Raw genomic sequence first — 27,873 nt, 5'->3', positions numbered from 1 at the left:
CACTTTAATTTTGAAGCTTATTTTTATTCTTAATTAATTAAGCCCTAATAATTAAGCATAAAACACATAATTCACATAATATTCACATAATTCCTTTTCATTTCTTCAAAATGAGTTACAAAGGTTAACCTAGACTATCAACTTAATATAAATGCCTAGGCTAGAAACATGAGTGTTACAATTCTCTCCCCCTTAGGATGATTTCGTCCCCGGAATCACATATCACCAAACAACTGCAGGTAGCGACTCATCATGTCACTCTCCGTTTCCCAAGTGAGATTTGGTCCATTCGTATGTTTCCAGCGCACAAGCACTAAATCGACCATCTTGCGTCGTAACTTCATAGTCTTACGGTCAACGATTGCCTCTAGTTCTTTCGGTAACTGTAGCTTGTAAGCTTGATTCCCGATCCTCTGAAGAACTTTAAATGGTCCAATAAACCTTGGGCTCAACTTCCCTCGTTTCCCAAATCTTATAAGTCCCTTCCACGGCGAGACTTTAAGTAAAACCGAATCTCCAACATCGAAGGATATCGGTCATCTTTTCTTGTCAGCATAACTCTTTTGTCGATCTTGAGCAGCTAACATCCTTTCCCTTATCACTTTCAACTTTTCAGCAGTCTCATGGACTATTTCAGGTCCCATAAACTGCTTTTCTCCAGCTTCCAGCCAACATGATGGCGTTCGACACTTCTCCCCATACAAAGCGTGATAAGGTGCCATCTTAATGCTTGAGTGGAAACTATTATTATAGGAGAATTCTACTAAAGGTAAGTGTTCATCCCTGTTACCTTGGAATTCTAGGGTACATGCTCTCAGCATATCCTCCAATGTTTGAATCGTTCGCTCGCTCTGACCATCGGTTTGCGGATGGTAAGCTGTACTCAAACACAACTTGGTACCCAATTCCTCTTGTAGACTCCTCCAAAACCTTGAGGTAAAACGGTTGTCACGATCGGACACAATCGTTAACGGAACACCATGAAGCCTCACAATTTCCTTCACGTAAGAATTCGCAAGTTTATCCATAGACCATTTCTCTTTGGCCACTATGAAATGCGTACTCTTAGTGAAGCGATCAACGACCACCCAAATCATGTCGTGACCGTTCCTTGTTCTAGGCAGTTTAGTCACAAAATCCATGGTGACGTCTTCCCATTTACCCATGGGTACGGGTAAAGGTTCTAAACTCCCATACGGTTTCTGATGTTGTGCCTTAACCCTAGCACAAGTTACACACTCGGCCACATACTTAGCAACATCGAGCTTCATCGTCGGCCACCAATAATAGGGTTTTAGATCCCTATACATTTTCGTACTGCCGGGATGAATTGAGTACATGGTCTTGTGAGCTTCTTCCATCAGAAGATCTCTTATTCCGCCCGTCTTAAGTACCCAAATTCTATCTTGAAATACCTTCAACCCTTGGTTGTTTGTACCGAACACTAACGTTTTTCCCAAACGTTCTTCCTTTCGGTCAATTTTCTCTAAAGCTTCCTCTTGAGATTTCTTTACACTTTCCACAATTGTCGAGACAACTTCAATTCTCAACGCTCTTGGCCTTTTCTTTTCAAGGTTTACCTTCCGACTGAGAGCATCGGCAACAACATTTGCTTTACCAGGGTGGTAAAGTATCTCGCAGTCGTAGTCCTTGAGTAACTCTAGCCAGCGTCGTTGCCTCATGTTCAATTCCTTCTGATTAAAGAGATATTGGAGACTCTTATGATCAGTGAAAAGTTTACACTTGGTGCCATAAAGATAATGCCTCCATATCTTCAAGGCAAATACTACTGCTGCCAACTCCAAATCATGAGTGGGGTAGTTCTTTTCATGCTCCTTCAATTGCCTCGATGCATACGCGATCACTTTATCCCTTTGGGTCAGAACACAACCTAACCCAACTCCGGATGCATCGCTATAAACTGCAAAGTCATCAATTCCTTCGGGCAATGAAAGAATCAGTGCTTCACACAATCTCTTCTTCAACTTCTCAAAGGCTTCCTTATGCTTCTCATTCCAAGCATAAGTGGCTCCTTTGTGGGTCAAAGCTGTTAATGGAGTAGCAATCGAAGAAAATCCTTGGATAAACCTTTGGTAATATCCAGCTAATCCTAAAAAGCTTCGAATCTCCGTAGGACTTGTTGGTTGTTCCCACTTCATTACAGCTTCAATCTTTGCTGGGTCGACCATTATCCCTTCTTGGTTAACCACATGACCTAAAAATTGGACTTCTTGAATCCAAAATTCACACTTGGAGAACTTTGCATACAGCTTCTCCTTTTTCAGGACTTCTAGCACTTCACGCAGATGTTGTTCATGCTCCTGCTTGCTTTTCGAATAAATCAAGATATCATCTATGAATACTATCACGGATTTATCTAGGAATGGTTTACAAACCCTATTCATCAAATCCATGAATGCTGTTGGGGCATTGGTTAGTCCGAACGACATAACCAAAAATTCATAGTGTCCATATCTCGTTCTAAAAGCAGTCTTTTCGATGTCCTGCTCTCTCACCTTTAGTTGATGGTATCCCGACCTAAGATCGATCTTCGAGAAATAGCTCGAACCCTGCAACTGGTCGAACAAGTCATCGATCATTGGCAACGGGTACTTGTTCTTTATCGTCACTTTGTTCAGCTCTCTGTAATCGATGCACATTCTCATGCTTCCGTCTTTCTTCTTTACAAATAACACAGGGGCTCCCCAGGGTGATGAACTAGGTCGAATAAAACCTTTGTCCAATAACTCCTGAAGTTGTGTCATAAGTTCTTTCATTTCGGTTGGCGCTAGTCGATAAGGTGCTTTCGCTATCGGCGTCGTTCCTGGCAACAAGTCGATACGAAATTCTACTTGTCGATCAGGGGGCAATCCAGGAAGATCTTCGGGAAAGACTTCCGGATAATCACACACCACCGGAATATTCTGCACCTCCTTCTTTTCCATCTTGGCATCAATCACGAATGCTAGATATGATGTACATCCCTTGGCCAAACACTTTTTGGCTTTCATTAGGGAAATGATTCCAGAGTTTACTCTGCGTTTGTCTCCGTACACCATAAACAACTCTTTCCCTGGCGGGTTTACTTTTACTATCTTCTTTCTACATAGTATTTCTGCGTCGTTGGCGCTAAGCCAATCCATTCCTAAAACTATGTCGAATCCATTTAACTCGATAGGCAATAATTCCTCTTGGAACTTATTCCCATCCAAGTCAATGAGGATGTTTTTCATACGATGGCTAACAGGTACAAACTTGCCACTAGCAATCTCGACTATTATAGCATTAACTTGCATATCTACAGGCAAAGCTAGCTTTCTACCAAATTCATGCGATATAAAGGAGTAATTGGCTCCAAAATCAAACAAAATTTGGGCAGGCAATTCATTTACGAGAAAGGTACCTGAAGCAACATCGGCTTCTTCTTTCGCAGCTTCGAGGGTCATCTGAAAGGCTCTCGCCTTCGGCTTTGGTGGTATATTGGGTTTTGCTGCATCCTTCTTCTTCGGGCAGTCCCTCAAAATATGCCCTTCTTCATTGCACCCAAAACATACGTTCTTATTGAAGGTGCATTCATTGGCATAATGCCCTGGCTTTCCACATTTGTAACAAGTGACTTCCACGCTGCACTTCCCAGCATGTTTCTTCCTACACTTGTCACACCACTTGGCTTCGCTTCCTCCTCCAAACTTTCTCGAACCAGTCTTCGAGAATTTGTTCCTTTTATTGGAACCTGAAGTTCCTTCAAACTTTCTCTTTTCGCCAACTTCAACCTTGCTGGCGGCTCTCCCTTTTATCATATCTTCAACAGACTTCGCAGCCCAGATAGCTGCCTCCAAAGTAAGTGCCTGACGTACTGGCACCGCATACTCCCATGGAAGTCCCTTTGCGTACCTGTCTATTTTTGCCAACTCATCTGGGACAATACGCAAAGCAAACTCCATTTTGTCTGTGAAGTTATTTGTATATTCGTCAACGGTCATACTTCCCTTCTGCAACGTTAGAAATTGGTTTTCTAACTCAAGTACGTTTTGGGCCGAGCAGTACTTACGCTTGAAGTGCACTAAGAACTCTGCCCAAGTTAATTGCAGTGGCTCATTAGGGCTTAGGGTTTTCCCCAAAGTGCTCCACCAACGAACAGCACTACCCCCCTGAACTAACGTACTGCAAACATAGTTTGTAACTTGCCTTGGCAATCACAAGTCATGAAAGCCAACTCCATTTCCGAGATCCAGTCCATTACTCCGACAGGATCTTCTTTTCCATTGAAGGTCGATGGCTTGCAAGTCATAAAGTCCTTATACTTGCACCCATTTCTCTCCACTCTACCCTCGTGGTTATTCCTCCTAACCACAAGCGGTTCACCATGACCAACCGATCTGCTAGTGTTCCCTTCTTCAGACCGATCGTCATTTAGTTCACGTTGTTCAACAGGAACTGAAGGTTCATCCCTGTCGTTCAGCAACATTTGCCTCAATTCCTCCCTCTGTTCAGCCAACATGGCCTGAATCATAGTTCGTACTCCAGCCATAGTGATGGGTTCGGGTGCAGCTCCTACTATAGGCACCTGTTCCACCACTGGAGGTTGAGGTTGTTGGTTTCTGTTTGCATTTCCAGCTCCACTCCGAGTTCTTGCCATTACAATCTATATACCGAATAAGGCGAAATTTAGGTCTTTATCCTTGTTAGACATGTCAATTCCCTTATCACTCCGAAACGTTTACATGTTAGTTCTAATCTCGTATTCATACACTTAGAATCCTACACACATAAGGTTTCCAGATCCGGTCGGCAACAGACCATAGATCCGAACAAATAATGGCACACATGGCAAACACATAGCATTTAGCACATAAGGGCATTTTAGGCATCTTCCCTAAAATAAACTAGTGCTCGTATCTAAAATATGGTAGACACTCATCTCACAATCATCACTTAGAATTCTAAGTTCAAGTCTAGAAATTCTACAATTTCTTAGTTCGCTTAAACTAATGCTCTGATACCAACTGTGACATCCCCATATTTCTCGTCCAGAAAAGACCGATTTAATTTATGTTTTTTAAAATAAAATCAGAGAAATCTTTTTATAAGATATTTCGGAATTGGTCCCCAAACAATATATGATAAAAGTTTTATCAAAATCCTTCGTTAAGAAGGTATATATTTTCCATATATATATATCAAAACCTCGGGATGTCATGTTCCGATACAGATCAAAAGCATAAACAAGACATTATAAGCCTTTCAACAGTTATTTACAACTACTAGCCTATAATCCAAAAATCTCTCGTCATCCTCCGACTATGCTCGGGGTCCACTACCTGTAATCATAAAACTGAGTGGGTCAGGCTTGGGAGCTTGGTGAGCGTATAGGGTTTTCAACCCACAATAATAATATACTTATTAAGTTCACCAATCAACAATAACCCTGATTTCCCATTCCCGTTGTCCTCACTTTACGTCCCTAAACACATATCACAAGGGACCTAGCCTAAGGATTATCATCGGGATGGACACTACTGCTAAGGGGTTTCCTCAGCCATACATGTCCTTAAGGCAACCATGAGGGGGATGAAGTACGCCAATGAACATTTATTTCATCAACACCTACAAGTTGCGAACCTGCTAGTGTTCCACTGGACTATCTAGAAAGTCCGTGGTAGTCATCTATACTTCGCTAGATGACTACAACAACAACAACAACATCGACATCGACATCGAGGCCTCTCACCATTTTAACACACATCAACTATTTCATCTACCCATGTTCTATCCAACATATTTTGTAGATAAAAAGCATATACAGTTTGAAACTTGTATAAAACATCAATTCAACAGTCACCTCGAATAAACAATTAGCATATTTACACATAACACGTATTTCAAGGTAAATACTTCATATTTATGTGTAAATTGAAAGTAAGTACACACTCACTTATTTTGGTGAAAATCGGGCAGCAATTCGTTTCCTAAAACGATCGTTTCTAATAAAACCGGGAGTTTTATTGAGAAACCGGGCTCTGCAAAAGTCGGGCTTCGAAACCGAAAAGATAAATTTTCCGGGCTTCTCGGGCACTTCGTGGGGTATTCCGGGCTTTACAATTGATACCGGGGCTTTGCGGGATGTTAAGATGAAGAAAATATGGAGAGAGGGGCTAAAAATGGCTAAATTCCAAAAGTAACCGGAAACCCTCGCAGGTACCCTTCTATTTATAGGGTCCGAAGTTTGATCCAACGGCTGAGAAGTCTCTTGATCTGACGGCTAAGAGGCTTCGCAGGGGGGGTCTCGCACATGGCTCGCATGGCTCGCACATGTGAGGGCTCGCTGTCGGCTTCTAAGTGGACCGCGGCTTGCTGGCGCACCTACGAGGCTCGGAGCTAGGCTATGCGAGGCTCGGACACACGCGGCAGCTGGGCGAAGCTTCGGCTGGGGAGCTGGCTGCTTCGGATTGGGCCTCCTCCTCGGTCGAATCAGAAGAGGACACGTGGCTCGCATGACTCAGCAGCCTCGGTGACTCAGCAGCCTAATGACTCAGCAGCCAGGTGACTGAGCAGGACACGTGTTACTTTCTAAGCGAGGGTGACGTGGCAATTGTGACTATGCGAAATTTCTCGGTTTTCACGCCAAAACTTCTAAAATCCATAACTTTCGCATACGAGCTCCGTTTTTGACGTCCTTTATATGCACGCGTAGCTAAAATTACGATCTACAACTTCCGTTTAGACTTCGTTGGCTAATTTTGATTTAATTTTTATATTATTATTTTTAATAGACCGGGACAGAAAATCCGTTAAAAATTCATAACTTCTTCATCCGACGTCCGTTTTCGTCAGACTTTTTACCGTTGTGCTCCTAATGACGAGACCTTCAATTCTCGTTTAGGTTGTGTCGGCTAAAAATCTCTCGATCTAAAATTCGAGTTTTTTAGCTGTCTACTGCTACACTGAAACTTCGAAAAATCATAACTTCCTCATACGAAGTCAGATTTGGGCGTTCTTTTTATCGAACTTGTCACACCCCTGAACCAAGGATGGCGGAAACGTCCAGGGATGGAGGACTTCATGTGTAGTATCATAACAACAATGGTAATAGTGATAGAAGTAAATACAACCAACATAAATATAATTGAAAGAGTTACATCAATGTATGGATTACATGTTTCAAAATCAATTACAATATGTTGACAAAATATGATAAGTTTGACGCCTTAACGTCCCATCCTCAAAAGTACTTTGATACCTGTTTAGCGATTTCCTGAGAATACAAGTAGTTTTAAAAAAAAAATGTCAACACAATGGTTGGTGAGTTCATAAGTTTTTGTATATAATTATGAAAAAGCTCGTCATGTAATTGTATAGTTGTTCCAGAAAAATCCGATAATTTTCCTTAAAATGAATAATGTAGTCTTGTATCCAAAGACTGAAATATATGAGTAATCTTTCTTATATACAGAAAATAATGTGTGTTTATTTCAATGCAAACGCGTATGATATCAGTGAAACTCTCGTATATTCTTAAGTTTGTTAATACTTTCTGTGAGCTATTATAACCATACTATGACCTAGGTGGCCTGAATACGACGTTCTTCGGGCGTCGTAGAACTGAAATGACACTTGTCACCACAGACCTGCCGGTCTAGCTGTTGCGAGCAGCTCTGGTGTGGGTTGTCAAGCCCAATATAGATCTATATACAACTATCACGCTCTCCTTCCAGGAGACTCTGGTTACAATACAGGACTTATGATTTATGTGAAGAGAATGACTCACAAAGTATTTAACGAATTTACACTTAATCATAATGAAAGTTTCCTTTTGGTGAGGTATGCATTTTGAAATCCATCGTAAACTATACCTATTATAGTTTATCAAAACGAAGGTAGTAACAGTAAAGTACGTAATTTTTACTTAACATAGTTTATTTAACGTTTGTGTGTAACGGGTATACTTCAATAATAATGCTTTGTGTAATCTATGCTTTATCTAGTAAAAATCCATTTGTTAACAGGTTTATGACTAGATACTAACACAAGAATGTCATATATTGAAAATATACATGAACACTTAATAATATACATCTTGCTCAACATGTTACAAGGTGTTATGAAAATTATATGATGTTAATTAAATTAGACTTTCCTGTACTGTTTTAGAAAAGCCATAGAAAAATCATACGAAGTCAAAAACTAAATCCGTAAATTCTGAGAGTTCCCAAAATGTGTCTAGTTTACTCATAATTTTTATCATGATTTTTAATGACCTGTAACTTAGGTGAAAAAGTCCATAATCACAGACTGGTCCGGATTGGTGTTTGAAATGATAGGCAGTTTTGTAAAAATCACCATAAATTGTAGAAAAATCGTATGGAGATGTGCAAGTAGTCATTTTAAAGCTAAGAAGTGGAACTATATGCACCTAAAACAGTTTTGAAAACAAAAATGCTTAAGATGTCCAAAACAGTCCGTGAATGGAGTTGAACTTTTCTGATGAAAGCTGTTAGAAAAATGTAGTTATGTTCTTAATGTTTTAACTTGTATTCCCCCCCTAAAACTTGAGAAAACGTGAAAATGTAGGGGTATGAACTCACCTTAAGTGTTTTCAGTAGATGATTGATGAAGAACGGAGGTGCTTAACTCAAGGGCACTTGGAATGTCTTGAAGATTTCGAGAATCTAGCATGATAGTTATGGAGTTTGTATGAGCTATCAATGATTTGAGTAGAACGAAGTGTGAGAATCACAAGGAGGATGGATTACACTTACCAAGAGTGTAGAACACTTGATGATCAGCCTTGAGATCTTGAATTAGAGAGAAATGTTGGAGAGAAAAAGTTGGAGTTGAATCTTTGGTGGAATGAGAGTGAATGAGAGAAAATGAGGAGAGAGGATGAATATCCAGCTCTCAAAAACGTGGGAAGGAGTAATGATTGAGTGTAAAGGACATTGATGTGACTTAGGTAAGGTGGGGAGGTATGGCTGGTCATAGAGTGGGTGTGGGAGTGGTTGGTTGTGTCATAAAGTAAGGCAAAGTCAACACTCCTCCTATTTGTACTTTTACCCACTTGCTTTTATTATTTAAATAGAGATTTTTATGAATTTATGATTAAATTGTGAATATTTAGGGTTTATTATGTTAAATTATGATTTTGGGTGAATATCCCGCGTTAAAATAATTAAAAACGGGCTTAAAACGCAAATTTGGTTGAAAACCGGGAGAAAAGTGCTTCCCAGCGAGACCTCTCGGTCCTAGGCCGAGGTTCGGTCCCTAGGCCGAGGCTCGGTCCTTGCTGCTGCTGAGTCGGAAGCGAGAGGCTGAACCGGAAGCGAGAAGGGAAGCGAGGGTTCGGTCCGAAGGGAGGCAGTCCGACGCGAAGGCAAGGTTCGGTCCGAGGTCAGGCTAGAACCGAAGGTACTGTAGTGAACAGTAATGAACAGTACTTTCGGTTCGGATCCTTCTTCCTTGCATGGTTCGGTTCGGACCTTTCCTCCTTGCATGGTTCGGTTCGGATGAACAGTACTTTCGGTTCAGCTCATGAACAGTACTTTCGGTTCAGCTCATGAACAGTACTTTCGGTTCAGACCCTCATGAATAGTGCTTTCGGTTCGGTTCATGAATAGTACTTTCGGTTCTAAGGGTTCGTTTCCTTGAGTCCGTTTTTCGTGTAGACTTCCGTTCTTGGGTTATTTTCGCCAAATTCGAGGGTCGGGATGCCCCGAGTGATTATAGAAAGTTGGGAGAGATTTCGAGAGAGATTTGAGAGAGATTCCTCGTTCTCAGAGATATTTGGGAGAGATTTGACGTACTTGGAGAGATTTCGCATACGAAGAGATACGTGAGAGAGATTTCACATACTTGGAGAGATTTGGGAGAGATTTGACATTCTTGGAGAGATTTCACATACAAAGAGATATGTGAGAGAGATTTCACATACTTAGAGAGATTTGGGAGAGATTTGACATACTTGGAGAGATTTCACATATAAAGAGATATGTGAGAGAGATTTCACATACTTAGAGAGATTTGGGAGAGATTTGACATACTTGGAGAGATTTCACATACAAAGAGATATGTGAGAGAGATTTCACATACTTAGAGAGATTTGGGAGAGATTTGACGTACTTGGAGAGATTTCGCATACGAAGAGATACGTGAGAGAGATTTCACATACTTGGAGAGATTTGGGAGAGATTTGACATTCTTGGAGAGATTTCACATACAAAGAGATATGTGAGAGAGATTTCACATACTTAGAGAGATTTGGGAGAGATTTGACATACTTGGAGAGATTTCACATACAAAGAGATATGTGAGAGAGATTTCACATACTTAGAGAGATTTGGGAGAGATTTGACATTCTTGGAGAGATTTCACATATAAAGAGATATGTGAGAGAGATTTCACATACTTAGAGAGATTTGGGAGAGATTTGACATACTTAGAGATATGTGGGAGAGGTTTCACATACTTAGAGATATGAGAGAGAGAGATTTCACATACAGGAAGATAGAGTGAAAACGATTGAGAGTGTTTTCGTGTGTGATGAATGAGAGTGTTCGGCTTCGTAATGCAAGGTCTTTAGACCCCGTTGTGCCATGATTTAGGATCTTTCGCACTCCCTATGAGTATGCAACATTGTATTATTGTTTTTGTTCATTGTTTAGCACTAATGCTAAGGAAATTTAAACACATGAACTTTCCAAGTGGTGTTTTCTCATTAGAATAGTGAGTTATACAGTAATTACATAATATAAACCCTATCATACAAGGTTTTAATCGAGTTGACCGGTTTGACTCGTTGACCTTGACCGGCTTAGACTTGACCCGATTTTGACTATTGTCACATCATCCCCCCGTTAGAGGGAATTTCGTCCCGAAATTTACGCTTTGGCCAGGGCTTTAAGGGTTTAGGAAAAGGTGCGGGTACTTTTGCTTCATTTGGTCTTCGCGCTCCCAGGTGAACTCAGGTCCTCGTTTAGCGTTCCATCGAACCTTTACAATGGGAATACGGCTTTGTTTCGTTCTTTTGACCTCCCGATCCATAATCTCTACTGGCTCTTCCACGAAGTGGAGATTTTCGTCAACTTCGATCTCATCGAGAGGTATCACCAGTGTCTCGTCGGACAGACATTTCTTCAGGTTCGATACGTGAAAGGTGGGATGTACCTTATCGAGTTCTTGAGGTAATCGAAGTTTGTACGCCACAGGACCAATCCTGGCGAGGATTTCAAACGGTCCAATGTACCTCGGGTTTAGTTTCCCACGTTTGCCGAAGCGTATCATTCCTTTCCAAGGGGAAACCTTTAGTAACACACGATCACCAACCTGGAATTCCAAAGGTTTGCGTCTCTTATCCGCGTAACACTTTTGTCGATCTCGGGAGGCCTTCAGCCTTTCTCGAATTTGAACAATCTTTTCTGTGGTCTCCCTTATGATTTCAGGACCAGTGAGGGTGCTATTCGGAATTTGTCCCCTAGCTAACTGAGTATCCCCCACTTCAGCCCAACATAGGGGTGACCTGCACTTGCGTCCGTAAAGAGCTTCGAATGGAGCGACTTTAATGCTGGTGTGATAGCTGTTATTGTAGGAGAATTCGATCAGTGGCAAGTGGGTATCCCACGCTTTACCAAAGTCTATCACACATGCTCTCAACATGTCTTCTAATGTCTGTATAGTGCGCTCGCTCTGCCCGTCAGTTTGTGGGTGGTAGGCCGTACTCATGTCTAGCCTAGTACCCAAGGATTTCTGTAGGGACTGCCAAAATCTCGAAGTGAACCTACTATCTCGGTCTGAGATGATAGATATTGGTACACCATGCAGTCGCACAATCTCCTTGAGGTATATTCTGGTTAATTTCTCCATCTTGTCTGTTTCCTTTACTGGTAGGAAGTGCGCAGACTTGGTCAATCTGTCTACAATCACCTATATAGTGTCAAATCCGCTCGAAGTCTTAGGTAGCTTGGTTATGAAGTCCATGGTTATCCGCTCCCACTTCCATTCCGGTATATCAGGCTGCTATAGTAGTCCTGAGGGTTTCTGGTATTCCACCTTGACCTTGGCGCAAGTCAGGCACTTGCCCACATATGTAGCAATCTCGGCTTTCATATTCGGCCACCAGTATAACTTTTTGAGGTCTAGATACATCTTATCTGACCCAGGATGAACGGAGTATCGAGTCTTGTGTGCTTCGTTCATGACCACGTCTCGGATCCCACCGTACTTCGGTGTCCAGATCCGGTTACTAAGATAACGGGTTCCGTCGTCCTTGACTTCTAAGTTCTTATCCATTCCCCTTAATGCCTCACCCGCCACATTCTCTGGTTTCAAGGCTTCTAATTGAGCTTCCCGAATTTGTGTGGCCAGGTGGGAATGGATGGTCATGGTTAAGGATCTTACTCGGCGGCCCGAATATTCCTTTCTGCTTAGGGCATCAGCCACTACATTGGCCTTGCCCGGGTGGTAGCGAATTTCGCACTTGTAGTCATTTAGCAGTTCAACCCATCTCCGTTGTCGCATGTTGAGCTCTTTCTGATTGAGGATATGCTGAAGACTTTTGTGGTCGGTGAAGATGGTACATTTCGTGCCGTAGAGATAGTGCCTCCAAATCTTTAGAGCGAACACTACTGCTCCCAATTCAAGGTCATGGGTGGTGTAATTAACTTCGTGTGTTTTAAGCTGTCTCGATGCGTAGGCGATGACTTTTCCTCTCTGCATGAGCACGCATCCGAGGCCTTGGTTTGAAGCATCGCAGTATACCACGAAATCATCAGTTCCTTCTGGAAGAGACAAAACTGGTGCGCTGCACAGGGCTTGTTTTAACGTCTGGAAGGCGGTTTCTTGTTTATCTCCCCACTTAAATACCACACCTTTTTGAGTCAGGGTGGTAAGTGGTTTGGCGATCTTCGAGAAGTTTTGTATGAATCTTCGGTAATAGCCGGCGAGCCCTAAAAATTGACGAATTTCCGTCGGCGTTGTAGGTGCTGACCAGTTTTTAATAGCTTTGATTTTTGCGGGATCCACATGTATCCCCTTCTCGCTAACCACATGGCCAAGAAAATTCACTTCTCTAATCCAGAATTCGCATTTAGAGAATTTGGCGTAAAGCTTCTCAACCCTCAATGTTTCCAAGATTAGCCAGAGATGTTGACGGTGCTCTTCCTCGCTTCGGGAGTAGATTAAAATATCGTCGATGAACACAATCACGAATTTGTCTAAGTAGGGTCGGCACACCCGATTCATCAGGTCCATAAATACCGCCGGTGCGTTCGTTAATCCGAAGGGCATTACCACAAACTCATAGTGCCCGTAACGAGTTCTGAACGCAGTCTTGGGAATATCCTCTTCTTGTACTCGCAGTTGATGATAACCCGACCTCAAGTCGATTTTTGAAAAGTAGCTTGCTCCTTGGAGTTGGTCAAAGAGGTCATCGATTCGGGGTAAGGGATATCGGTTCTTGATAGTGAGTTTGTTTAGCTCCCGGTAGTCTATGCACATGCGAAAAGATCCGTCTTTCTTCTTTACAAACAAGACCGGTGCTCCCCAGGGTGAGAAGCTTGGCCTGATAAATCCTTTGCTTAACAGTTCATTTAACTGGCTGGAAAGTTCTTGCATTTCTGCCAGTGCTAAACGGTATGGAGCCTTAGCGACGGGGGTAGCTCCTGGGATTAAGTCGATCCGGAATTCGACTTGTCGTGCGGAGGGTACACCTGGAAGATCTTCGGGGAATACATCGGGATAGTTGCACACCTTGGGAATGTCGTTGATATCCTTCACCTCTCGTTTCGTATCTACTATGTGGGCTAGAAATGCGTGGTACTCCTTTCGGAGGTACTTTTGGGCTTTGACGCAAGAGATGACTTGCAAATTTGAACTGGGTTTGTCTCCATAGATGAAGAGGGTTTCGCCATTCGGCAGATTAAGGCGAACGGCCCTTTCGTAACATAGAATGTCGGCACGATGTGAACTTAACCAATCCATACCGATGATTATGTCAAAGCATTTTATCGTGAGCGGCATCAGGTCTACTTTAAACGAATGGTTGTCTAGAGTGAGGGTACACCCTGAGTATATATCATTAGTGTGCTCTTCTTTCCCATTAGCCATTTCTACAACGTATGTATCTTTTAATGAATGAGGGGTTTGTTTTAGTAATTGTTTGAATTCATGGCTCACAAAACTCCTCTCTGCTCCACTATCAAATAGTACGCATGCATATGTGTTATTGAGGAGAAACGTACCAGAAACCACCGAGGGATCCTTGACTGCTTCTCCGCGTCCCATCGTCAGGACTCTCCCTGCACCACCAACATTAGGAGCTTGAGCCTTGGGGCAGTCTCTCCTGAAGTGTCCTGCTTCACCACATTCATAGCAGGTTTGGCTTGCCCCCGCATTGGCAACTTGGTTGTTTGATCGTGCTGGCGCTTTACAGAAACGAGCGGTATGCCCTTTCTTGTTGCAGTTTCTGCAGTGCATTTCCCGACAAGCACCGGTATGGTGGAAGTTGCACTTGTTGCACTTGGGGAGATTTCCAGCATATGGCCTTGGCGGTGCTGGGGCAGAAGCAGTAGTGGCTACACGGACAGCAACTGTCTGTCGCTTCTTTGCGGGGTCCTGCACCGGTTGTTTCTTTTTAACGTTCCAGAACTTCCTCTTGTTGCTTCCTCCTTTCGTTTGGTTGGTGGTGGCGACCATGGCGCCACGGCTGGCCCTATGATCAACCAGTTGTTGTGCCAATTCCTTGGCACTTTCAAAGGTAGTAGGTTTCGAGGCCAGAACACTGTCATGAATCTGGGGTGACAGCCCCCAAAGGTATCGTTCTACCTTTTTCTCCTCCGGAGTGACCATTGCAGGACAGAGGAGTGCTAGGTCATTGAATCGGTCGGTATAAGCTTCGAGATCCATCCCCGACATCTTGAGATTCCAGAGTTCCTCTTCGAGTCTTTGTATTTCTCCCCTCGGGCAGTACTCCTTTAACATCAACGCTTTTAAGTTTTCCCAGCCTATGGAGTTAGCCACTACAGGAGTAAGTGACTTAACTCGGCCATTCCACCAAGTAAGAGCTTTTCTTGTGAAAGTGAATGCCGCATACTTGACTTTGCTTGCTTCGGGGCAAGCACAGATTTCGAAGACTGCTTCGGTCCTTACGAACCATTGCATCAGCGCTATGACGCCCCCGCTTCCGTCAAAAGGATCGGGTTTGCCATTAGTGAAGTCTTTGTACGAACACTCCTTAATGCGCCCCGTGCTGTCCCCCTGATTCGAGTTAGTATTCCCGGATCCGGAACCGCCGGAACCATTTGTACCCATTTGCGACATTGCTGCCGCCACGGCTGCTGTTACTGCAGCCTGAAACATCACAGGATCAAACTCCGGGGGCGGCGGCGGAGGGGGTGGTGCTGAGTTTCCGGAAGGTCTTGGTCTTTTCCTTGGTGGCATGGTTCTGACATAAGAAAGTAAAAAGAAAGACTTGTCGGTAAGACTTCAATGGTGATAACGAGTCGAGCGTTACTTGTTTCATCTCAATTGTATTTTGTCCGAGTTTATTAATTTAGAAGGCAATTAATCGCCAAGTTTATGCAATTAAGCTTATGAATTAAATAGTGTTGACTCGAGCAGAGTCAGGTGCTTGGTTTGTGTCATCATCAAAGGAAGTAAAATACACGCCACATTCATTGATAATTTGTTAGTACATATTGTTTTGAGGAATTTGACCTCATAAGGGTCTACATTACATCATAATAAAAGATAAAGTTTTGGCAGTACAAAAGCCCCTTTGACTAGTGTGATCACTTAGTCGCAAGGTCAACCTATTCGCAACAAAGAGTAGCACCAACGCATACTCGAAATCCTAGATTTATAACAAAATATAAGTAGCGCGAACACTACTCGTGGCGTGAAGCATCTGATCCCTGGTGGCCCTGGGATGAGGTCGAGGCTCCCTGAAGCTCCGCAATCCGGCGCTCAGCCGCGATTACCCTCTCCTCGAGAGCTGCGTGTCTCACCTGGTACTCCCTTACCTCCGCTCGAGCGGCGGTAAGGTCCTCGATGAGTCGGTCCAATGGATAGAAGTCCCTCTCCAAATCCCGGGTGCGTGCATCGGTGGCTGCCGTAATAGCGCTGAGATTTCGAATCTGGTCTGCCAGTTCCCTACTCTGGTTTCCCAAGTTCGTGATGTGCTGGGTCATAACGGGGAGAGCTCTGTCAGCCGGTCCCCCGTGGCTGAGGTCATAATAACCTCGTTGGTCGCCATAGGGTGACCTCTGGTGCTGTTGCCGACTCCACCTCTCGATCATGGTTGCCCAACGGGGCTCAGGCCCATTGTGCCCCCAGCGGTTTGCAGGCACCCTAGCAATGTAAGGAGGGTTGAAGACTTCCTCCTCTGGCTCTTCTTCACTTTCCTCCTCATCCATGTCCACCTCGTCGTCTTCCTCTTCTTCTCCTTCTTCATCTACTTCCTCTTCTTCTTCCTCGGGCTCTTCTTCGGGATCCTCTTCAGGATCCTCTTCAATCAGCTCTTCGGGCTCTTCCTCAATCCATCCAGCATTTCCCTGGTTGGGAAAGTATGGGTCTCCTGGTAGGTGAAATCCTGCCATGACGTCTGCGCGAGAATAGAGGGATAAGAAGCGGATAGCGGTAGGGTGAAGTTATAGCAACATACAAATACTCCTATAGTATTTTAAATGTTTAGGTTTGGTTCTTATAACACTCTTTGTAGGGTGAAGTTAGGTTATAAGACTTGTTGCCCTCCTACGGCTATCCCCCGGTATGAGTAAGTCACTTTCCGGACTAATATAGTTGATCAGGCTATATCCTTCCCAAAACTGATTACTTATACCAAGGCATACTCGTAGCGTTCAACTCCTCTTCTTTTAGTTTAAGTTCTTCTAGTTATGACACTACGCGCGTATGCAATGCATGTAGGTATACTTTTAAACAGAACTTATTCGTTTTCGAAAAGTATAACCGGTTAGAATGTTTTAAAATCAGAGACTCTTAGTCCCAAATGTGTTTATAGTTTGTATATCCTATGTTGTTTGATATACTTAATTCACTATAAACCGTGCTCTGATACCAATCTGTCACACCCCTGAACCAAGGATGGCGGAAACGTCCAGGGATGGAGGACTTCATGTGTAGTATCATAACAACAATGGTAATAGTGATAGAAGTAAATACAACCAACATAAATATAATTGAAAGAGTTACATCAATGTATGGATTACATGTTTCAAAATCAATTACAATATGTTGACAAAATATGATAAGTTTGACGCCTTAACGTCCCATCCTCAAAAGTACTTTGATACCTGTTTAGCGATTTCCTGAGAATACAAGTAGTTTTAAAAAAAATGTCAACACAATGGTTGGTGAGTTCATAAGTTTTTGTATATAATTATGAAAAAGCTCGTCATGTAATTGTATAGTTGTTCCAGAAAAATCCGATAATTTTCCTTAAAATGAATAATGTAGTCTTGTATCCAAAGACTGAAATATATGAGTAATCTTTCTTATATACAGAAAATAATGTGTGTTTATTTCAATGCAAACGCGTATGATATCAGTGAAACTCTCGTATATTCTTAAGTTTGTTAATACTTTCTGTGAGCTATTATAACCATACTATGACCTAGGTGGCCTGAATACGACGTTCTTCGGGCGTCGTAGAACTGAAATGACACTTGTCACCACAGACCTGCCGGTCTAGCTGTTGCGAGCAGCTCTGGTGTGGGTTGTCAAGCCCAATATAGATCTATATACAACTATCACGCTCTCCTTCCAGGAGACTCTGGTTACAATACAGGACTTATGATTTATGTGAAGAGAATGACTCACAAAGTATTTAACGAATTTACACTTAATCATAATGAAAGTTTCCTTTTGGTGAGGTATGCATTTTGAAATCCATCGTAAACTATACCTATTATAGTTTATCAAAACGAAGGTAGTAACAGTAAAGTACGTAATTTTTACTTAACATAGTTTATTTAACGTTTGTGTGTAACGGGTATACTTCAATAATAATGCTTTGTGTAATCTATGCTTTATCTAGTAAAAATCCATTTGTTAACAGGTTTATGACTAGATACTAACACAAGAATGTCATATATTGAAAATATACATGAACACTTAATAATATACATCTTGCTCAACATGTTACAAGGTGTTATGAAAATTATATGATGTTAATTAAATTAGACTTTCCTGTACTGTTTTAGAAAAGCCATAGAAAAATCATACGAAGTCAAAAACTAAATCCGTAAATTCTGAGAGTTCCCAAAATGTGTCTAGTTTACTCATAATTTTTATCATGATTTTTAATGACCTGTAACTTAGGTGAAAAAGTCCATAATCACAGACTGGTCCGGATTGGTGTTTGAAATGATAGGCAGTTTTGTAAAAATCACCATATATTGTAGAAAAATCGTATGGAGATGTGCAAGTAGTCATTTTAAAGCTAAGAAGTGGAACTATATGCACCTAAAACAGTTTTGAAAACAAAAATGCTTAAGATGTCCAAAACAGTCCGTGAATGGAGTTGAACTTTTCTGATGAAAGCTGTTAGAAAAATGTAGTTATGTTCTTAATGTTTTAACTTGTATTCCCCCCCTAAAACTTGAGAAAACATGAAAATGTAGGGGTATGAACTCACCTTAAGTGTTTTCAGTAGATGATTGATGAAGAACGGAGGTGCTTAACTCAAGGGCACTTGGAATGTCTTGAAGATTTCGAGAATCTAGCATGATAGTTATGGAGTTTGTATGAGCTATCAATGATTTGAGTAGAACGAAGTGTGAGAATCACAAGGAGGATGGATTACACTTACCAAGAGTGGTAGAACACTTGATGATCAGCCTTGAGATCTTGAATTAGAGAGAAAAGTTGGAGAGAAAAAGTTGGAGTTGAATCTTTGGTGGAATGAGAGTGAATGAGAGAAAATGAGGAGAGAGGATGAATATCCAGCTCTCAAAAACGTGGGAAGGAGTAATGATTGAGTGTAAAGGACATTGATGTGACTTAGGTAAGGTGGGGAGGTATGGCTGGTCATAGAGTGGGTGTGGGAGTGGTTGCTTGTGTCATAAAGTAAGGCAAAGTCAACACTCCTCCTATTTGTACTTTTACCCACTTGCTTTTATTATTTAAATAGAGATTTTTATGAATTTATGATTAAATTGTGAATATTTAGGGTTTATTATGTTAAATTATGATTTTGGGTGAATATCCCGCGTTAAAATAATTAAAAACGGGCTTAAAACGCAAATTTGGTTGAAAACCGGGAGAAAAGTGCTTCCTAGCGAGACCTCTCGGTCCTAGGCCGAGGTTCGGTCCCTAGGCCGAGGCTCGGTCCTTGCTGCTGCTGAGTCGGAAGCGAGAGGCTGAACCGGAAGCGAGAAGGGAAGCGAGGGTTCGGTCCGAAGGGAGGCAGTCCGACGCGAAGGCAAGGTTCGGTCCGAGGTCAGGCTAGAACCGAAGGTACTGTAGTGAACAGTAATGAACAGTACTTTCGGTTCGGATCCTTCTTCCTTGCATGGTTCGGTTCGGACCTTTCCTCCTTGCATGGTTCGGTTCGGATGAACAGTACTTTCGGTTCAGCTCATGAACAGTACTTTCGGTTCAGCTCATGAACAGTACTTTCGGTTCAGACCCTCATGAATAGTGCTTTCGGTTCGGTTCATGAATAGTACTTTCGGTTCTGAGGGTTCGTTTCCTTGAGTCCGTTTTTCGCGTAGACTTCCGTTCTTGGGTTATTTTCGCCAAATTCGAGGGTCGGGATGCCCCGAGTGATTATAGAAATTTGGGAGAGATTTCGAGAGAGATTTGAGAGAGATTCCTCGTTCTCAGAGAGATTTGGGAGAGATTTGACGTACTTGGAGAGATTTCGCATACGAAGAGATACGTGAGAGAGATTTCACATACTTGGAGAGATTTGGGAGAGATTTGACATTCTTGGAGAGATTTCACATACAAAGAGATATGTGAGAGAGATTTCACATACTTAGAGAGATTTGGGAGAGATTTGACATACTTGGAGAGATTTCACATATAAAGAGATATGTGAGAGAGATTTCACATACTTAGAGAGATTTGGGAGAGATTTGACATACTTGGAGAGATTTCACATACAAAGAGATATGTGAGAGAGATTTCACATACTTAGAGAGATTTGGGAGAGATTTGACGTACTTGGAGAGATTTCGCATACGAAGAGATACGTGAGAGAGATTTCACATACTTGGAGAGATTTGGGAGAGATTTGACATTCTTGGAGAGATTTCACATACAAAGAGATATGTGAGAGAGATTTCACATACTTAGAGAGATTTGGGAGAGATTTGACATACTTGGAGAGATTTCACATATAAAGAGATATGTGAGAGAGATTTCACATACTTAGAGAGATTTGGGAGAGATTTGACATTCTTGGAGAGATTTCACATATAAAGAGATATGTGAGAGAGATTTCACATACTTAGAGAGATTTGGGAGAGATTTGACATACTTAGAGATATGTGGGAGAGGTTTCACATACTTAGAGATATGAGAGAGAGAGATTTCACATACAGGAAGATAGAGTGAAAACGATTGAGAGTGTTTTCGTGTGTGATGAATGAGAGTGTTCGGCTTCGTAATGCAAGGTCTTTAGACCCCGTTGTGCCATGATTTAGGATCTTTCGCACTCCCTATGAGTATGCAACATTGTATTATTGTTTTTGTTCATTGTTTAGCACTAATGCTAAGGAAATTTAAACACATGAACTTTCCAAGTGGTGTTTTCTCATTAGAATAGTGAGTTATACAGTAATTACATAATATAAACCCTATCATAAAAGGTTTTAATCGAGTTGACCGGTTTGACTCGTTGACCTTGACCGGCTTAGACTTGACCCGATTTTGACTATTGTCACAGAACTTCTCGGTTTAACGAATACTACAACTTTCGTTTAGATTACTAAGGCTAAAAAGTAGTTTATCAAAAACTCACTTTTTACGACATTCAGCACCGTGCCGGTTTTGTCGCGAAACTTCGACAGGTCATAACTTCTTCGTTATAACTCGGATTTTGGAATTCTTTATATCCCCGAAATCCTTATTTCGACCACTACAACTTTATGTAAAGATATCGGGCTTATCTCACACTTTAATTTTGACGCTTATTTTTATTCTTAATTAATTAAGCCCTAATAATTAAGCATAAAACACATAATGCACATAATATTCACATAATTCCTTTTCATTTCTTCAAAATGAGTTACAAAGGTTAACCTAGACTATCAACTTAATATAAATGCCTAGGCTAGAAACACGAGTGTTACAATAACTCTTGTAACACTTTGTTTTCAGACAGTGTAAATATTTCTATGTAATGTAATGTTTGTGTTTACTACGCTTACTATGTACATTGGTTCCGATACTACATGACGTCATCCGCCCCGGAACGTTTCAGCCATCGGTTTCGGGGTGTGACATCTTTGAACATGACTCTTGTGGTTTTCGTGTTAAGAACATTGTTTCTCTTAAAAAATTTCATTTATTGGTAACTTAAACTTGCTACAAAGAACTCTTAGAATATAAGGAGAAGGATGTCCTAAGCGATCTTGCCAAGTATCAGGGGTTGACCGTTCGCCTAAGAGAGCAACCGGGTTGTGAGATGTGTTTGGATTAAATGACAGTTGATAAAGACCTCCGGAGCTACTTCCAGAAAGAAGAATCTCCCACGTCTGATTGTCCACGAAAACCACAAGAGTCAAGTTCAAAGAAACGATTATTTGATCTGTTTTGAGCATTTTTAACACTCCTAAGTGTACATGTAACCCTAGAAAAACCTTGGATCTATGCTTGACTAAGATACATGCAAATAATTATTTTCCATGGTTCTTATCCTATCTAGCATGGCATGGGGAACTTGAATCAAATAAAGCTAGTAGAATTACTTACCTTGTAGTTGTAGTTGATTGCTTGGAGTTTTAGAGCCTAGCACCAATAGTGTGGATGCGTCAAATGGAAATCACAAATCACCACAAACTTTGGAACCTTGAGAGAATAGTCACAACTATCTTGAAATCGGCCCTCTACGTTACTCACCACAACTAGTGTGATTTCAAGAACCAAAGCCTCCTTTATATAGTGTGGTGGATTAGGGTTACATCCATGTAAACCCTAATACCCATGTCTCTTCATTTCCATGAGATCCATGGGTTAAAGCTCCATGGAGTATCCATGGACTTTCCATGCCAGCCTAGCCCATTCCAAATAATCATTAGCCCACACTATATAATTATAAGAGCCTATATTTAATTAGTAATACTTTTGATCTCTAAATTAATCAGATTAATTATAGATCAATACTAATTAAATAATATGGTCTTATATTAATATATTAGAACTTATAATATATTAATAAATCATATCTTATACTATTCTCAAAAGATTATCCATAAATTGTTCGGGTGAAATGCAACCCAAATGGACCATGTCGGGTCGGGTCAAGTACATACGGAATATAGTTATGGACTTAGACACTATATCCAACAGTCTCCCACTTGGATAAGTCTAATAACTATAGTTGCAAGTATGACTTCAGTAACCGATCAACAATCGTAGCGCTTTAAACTATGTTGAACTAGAACGCGCCATTTTAGATAAGTGATCATATAATCCTCTGTTCTAGATATCAGCCAGACAAATACATGGAACATGGTCTAGCTTATTGTCCAACATTTGTTTCCTAATTTCCGATTTGTTGAATCACAAACAAAACTACATTTTATAACATCGAGTTACCAATACGGTTTCTTACGATCAATGCATAACCAACTCATAGGCAACAAGTCATATCTATAGGTTTTAAGACTTATATGATATTACCGTCACACGATCACTTGAGATAAATTCCATTAAGTGATTCCAGTGAGCATGGGTTGAGTCCAATGCTCAGAACTTATGAGCACTCAAGATTGTTGTAGCCATGTCCAACATCTTAGACCACTGCAATCAATCATGATAGTCTTGACTCATACCTACTTCCGACATATGACCGACTGTGGAGGTTCGAATAATATGATGTACCAAACATAATTATTCTGGAAGTCAAAACATGCAAAAGAAATATAGTAAACAATTGACAAGTGATACCAACACTTTACTCATATATAACAGTTTTTATTTATCATCAAATGTCAATTACATTTTACAAATTTCAAGATTATCTAACTACTAAAACTAATATCATCATTCAGCCCTATGCTCCGAGCATGCTGGAGATGCTTAGCTCAAGTCAGTCCCTTCGTGAGGGGATCTGCTGGGTTCTCATCCGATGATACCCTCTTTGCCACGAGGATTCCTTCTCTTATTCGTTCTCTAATGAAGTGATATTTTATGTCAATGTGTCTGGATCTTCCATGATCTTTTGGTTCCTTGGCTAAGGCAACCGCACTATTGTTGTCACAGAAAATCTCCATTGGCTCCATTATAGCTTGTACAACTCCAAGGTCTCCGATGAAGTTCTTTAGCCATATTGTCACAACTAGAAATTTTTGTGCCTTGTAACTACAACACTTATGTTAATTATGAATCAAAAACATGAAAGCATGTATGGTGCTTACTCTATAACAACAAAATTTCAATCAAACACTACATACAAGCACTGCAAATAGTCAACAAACAATTGGAAACCTTAGAAATCCTTGTTTAAGTCCATTATGGATTAGGATTTCCTTATTGAGCCCAATGGACCAATAAGCTTCCAATTGGACTATCTTGGGTTTAGAACTCTTGAATGGGCTCTAATTGGACCCACTTCCATTTATTTCAATATTTTGGGCAATATTGGGCCTAGAATGAAATAAATTATTTAAATGAACCATATTGGGCCATAATTAACCTAATATAGCCCTAATAGGTCATAAAAATCACATTTATATTTATTTGGACCAAAAATCACTCAACATAACCATGAAAATTGGGCTTAAGCATTTAAGTCCCAAAACTCTCTTCTCTTTCCTCCAAATCTCGGCCCAAGCCCAACCAAAGAAGGAAGAGTTGACTTGTGAGATTGCCACATCATTTATACATCACATACCTCCATGCATGGACCAACCTGCATCTAAGTTAGTCACCTCAACTCTCTCTCTTCTTCATCTTGATTCTCAGCCGAGAGCCTCCGAAACATACACACTTCATCCAATTTTGTTAAACAAACTCTCTCAAAGAACATCCTCACTTGTCTTCGTCAAATTTTCGAGAATCAAGAGCTTTTCAAAGAGACTTTCCAAAAAAATCATCATCCAAGGTAAGTTTATATTTAGATTTATGATCTAGATTCTTTGTTTTATCAAATATCTCATCTTAACTCATGCAAATTCATGATCTAACTCCCTACAATCATCTAAGTTCAAAAACTTCCTCAAAAAGTTGCTAGGGCCGAAATCTTCTCTCAAATCTTCATCAAAACCAAATCAAAACCACAAGGTGAGTTTCATACCCCTTCTTTTCGGTTTTTATGAGTTTTTATGCGGGAGAATACAAGTAAATGTGTAGATCTATGTGTAAATGTATGCTATGTGTGATTTGATGCATGTATGTGTGTGATATCATGTGTTTGTGATGAATATGTTATCCAAAAAGTGTGTAAAAACCGAGATCTAAAACATGGGGAAGGAAATAAACATAACTTAAACTATTTTACACTAATCAAGTCAAGAAAAATAGTTTATATGGTTAGGATGAACATACTTGAACATAAAACTCATTTTTGGGCTTAAATTGTCAAAAATACAAAACTTGGGGTCCAAACCGACAAATTATAAATTCTGGAGGATCAAAAGGGTCCAAACAGTTTCTATGTTAATTTTTATAGACCACAACATTTTTGAGGGACTTAAAATGTAAATTTTGGATTTAATTGGCTAAATTTGGGATTTTCGGCCCAATAAGCTTCAAATTTGCGAGATTTCTAAGTTTGAGGGGCTGAAAATGAAATTTTCTGTAAAACAGGGGATTTGAAGTGTATAAAAACTATCCCAATGGTCAAAAATGCTTTTCAAATTCAAAAAGGATCAAAAATGTAAAAATTCTCTATTTTGGGCCAAAACTGTAAAAGTTGCAAAATTAGGGGTTTTAACTGAGAAAACATTATTTTGGAAGGACTAAAGCATTTTACAAAACAAAATTGGGGTAACAATGTCTTTTCAACAAGTTTATGATACAAAAGTGTCAAAATAATGTTTTAAGGACTAAAATGAAATCCTTTTATATAAAGGACTAAAAGTGTTATTTTTATAAAAGAAAGGTTGTGAAAAGGTAAAAAACTTACTTTTAAACAAATTAATTCATTAAGACAAAATACAAGATCTACGAACTACTAACGAAACGTAAAAACAAATACACTCTCAATAACAAATATCGTTACAAAACGAATTGATTCAGTCTCGAATCAATAACAAAACAAAAAAATCAATAAACCAAAGTATTTCAATAAACACGCGATAACTATGAGGAGGCAATAAACAAACTTTGGGCTTGAAAGTTTCAAATCGTGCTTGTTGGGCCTGGCTAGCCCAATATCATGATCTTTGGGCCTGAAGGGAGTACGCTTACGTGTTAATGGGCCATCTATCACCCAATGCCATGTAAAAGGACTTCAATAGGTCTCATGTGTTATTGGGCCCTAATGGTCCATTAGTACTGCTAGTGTGGTCGAGAAGTCAAATGCGAGTTGGCCCAAGTGCTTTTTGCATTCCCGATAGCCTTGATTAACTTATGGAAATAAAGGGGGCTTCGTACCCTCCTTTCTCCTCGGTTGACCGGCTTATGAGAATTCGAGTAAACAGATTTGTGATGTTAAACAAGAGAAGTCAGGGTGGTTGGATTATGTGAGTAGTATGGACGATGCCTCAAGGATCGTTCGTAATTTGTAGTTATAAACTAGTCATTTTCATTAATGCGTGATTGTAACAACTCACAAACCTTAATTAATCTAATGTCACCTGGCTCATCAAAAACAATCGTCGTATCGATATAACAATAAACAAGTCATGTAATTACGTATTGGGAAAACATCAGGTTTTCCCGGGAAGTTCAACATCTTCACCTATGTGATGTCAACAAATGTAACAACCCGAAGTTGTTCATCGCCGAGAACCCATTCTACCTGTATAACTCGCCGTATATAAATTCGTTCCGATGTCGTTTTTGGGATAAATTATTTAAACTTATATGTTATTATAATCTAATGAGTATCCAAACCCCTTAGGAACTCATGAAATTAGGCCAAAATGTTCATTTAAGAAATTTTAGAAACGTCCCCGCCGAGTTACAGAAACTTAATCGGGTGCGACCAAAAGTCCCGTTTAATGCCGGTATCGGGTAGAATTCCACCGTGTCCAAGTTTTGGGACCTATTTAAACGTGTTTAAACATTCATTTGAAGCTTTTGCTTCCTCTCTCTACTCTCTCTCTAACCTCTCTCCTAAATCCAAGTTTAAGGGTCCAAATCTCAAGTTTAAGGCTTCTAATCACCAAGGTACCTTCCCTAGCTTGTTATGTAACCTCTCTAACCTTCAAATTCGAGTTTAAACTATGGATTAGGACCATTATCATGTGTTTACGGCCCTAGAACAGTCCTAGGCCGTAAACTCATATAAATGGGGTTTTTGGAGCAACAAAACCCTTCCAAACCACAATTATACCTTAGATATGGCTAGATGACTTTATGGAATGAACTTAGAATACCTTAAACCATGATTTAGAGACTTGTTCATGTGTTTACAGCCCTGGAGTATGCTTGGGCCGTAAACACACATAAAAGGGGTTTTTAAGCCCTTAAACCCTTCCAAAACATCAACAAGGCTTAGATATGAATTTTATAATAATGGTGTTTGCCTTAGAACATCATGAACATAATTTTTGAGGAGTAAATAGGAGTTTATGGCCAAGGCTCATGCTTGGGCCGTAAACCCCTCAAATTTAGAGAGTAAACTCCTTTTAACATGTCAAAATGCCTTGAATCTCAACCAATAGCCTTGTGGTAAATGCTAGGACCATCTAAAAATAGTTTGGGGGTCTTAAACATATCAAAATGCAACATATAAGAGTTTACGGCCATAGCTCTACCCTTAGGCCGTAAACTCCCAAATATGTGTTAAATGATGCCCTAAAATCACCCCAAGGCTTGGAAAAATTATTAGAATCACATGTGATTGTCCTAAGTGCCTTAAATCAATTATTCAAGACCATGGGAGAGTTTACGGCCGTAAACTCCAAGTTTACAGCCGTGAACTCCCTTAAACATTGTATAAGTTCCCTTAAAGTAATCCAAGGCATTTTAGAAGTCCATTCCAACATTTCCCAAGTCCAATCAAGCCATTAGACACTCAAAATCACACCAACATGAGTTCACGGCCGTGAACTCATGTATGTATGTGTTTTATGGTTGTAAACTCCCTAAAATGTTTACTCTTGGGGAGTAAACTCAAATCCCAAGTCCCTAGTACCATTTCACGTCCGTAGACGCCACCCGGGTCCTTCCGAACACTCAAAATGGGGTGTTTCCGCAACTAGAAGTGTATGTCCTTAGCAAATAAATTAATCAAATCCTATTTAAATAAAAATATGTATCATTTCATAATCCATAGGAATCTTGTGTGTTCGCAAACCCAGAACTGACGTTTAGGATCCAATCTGACGTGTTTCTCAACCGGTGAGTTCATACCCCTACCCTTTTTCATGTGTTTTTCAAATGGTTTTCAACGTTTTCAGGGGGTAATACAAGCAAAAGTACAAGGAATCTTGTACTTAAACGTATTTTCAGTTCAAATGTTTTATTTCATGTATGATTTTAATAATGAAAATTGTGATAACTAACGGTTCGAATTGCAGGTTAAGC

This window comes from Lactuca sativa, chromosome 3 (assembly GCF_002870075.4).
Source record: "Lactuca sativa cultivar Salinas chromosome 3, Lsat_Salinas_v11, whole genome shotgun sequence".
In the NCBI taxonomy this organism is placed as follows: domain Eukaryota; kingdom Viridiplantae; phylum Streptophyta; class Magnoliopsida; order Asterales; family Asteraceae; genus Lactuca; species Lactuca sativa.
Note: the sequence above shows the minus strand (reverse complement) of the source record.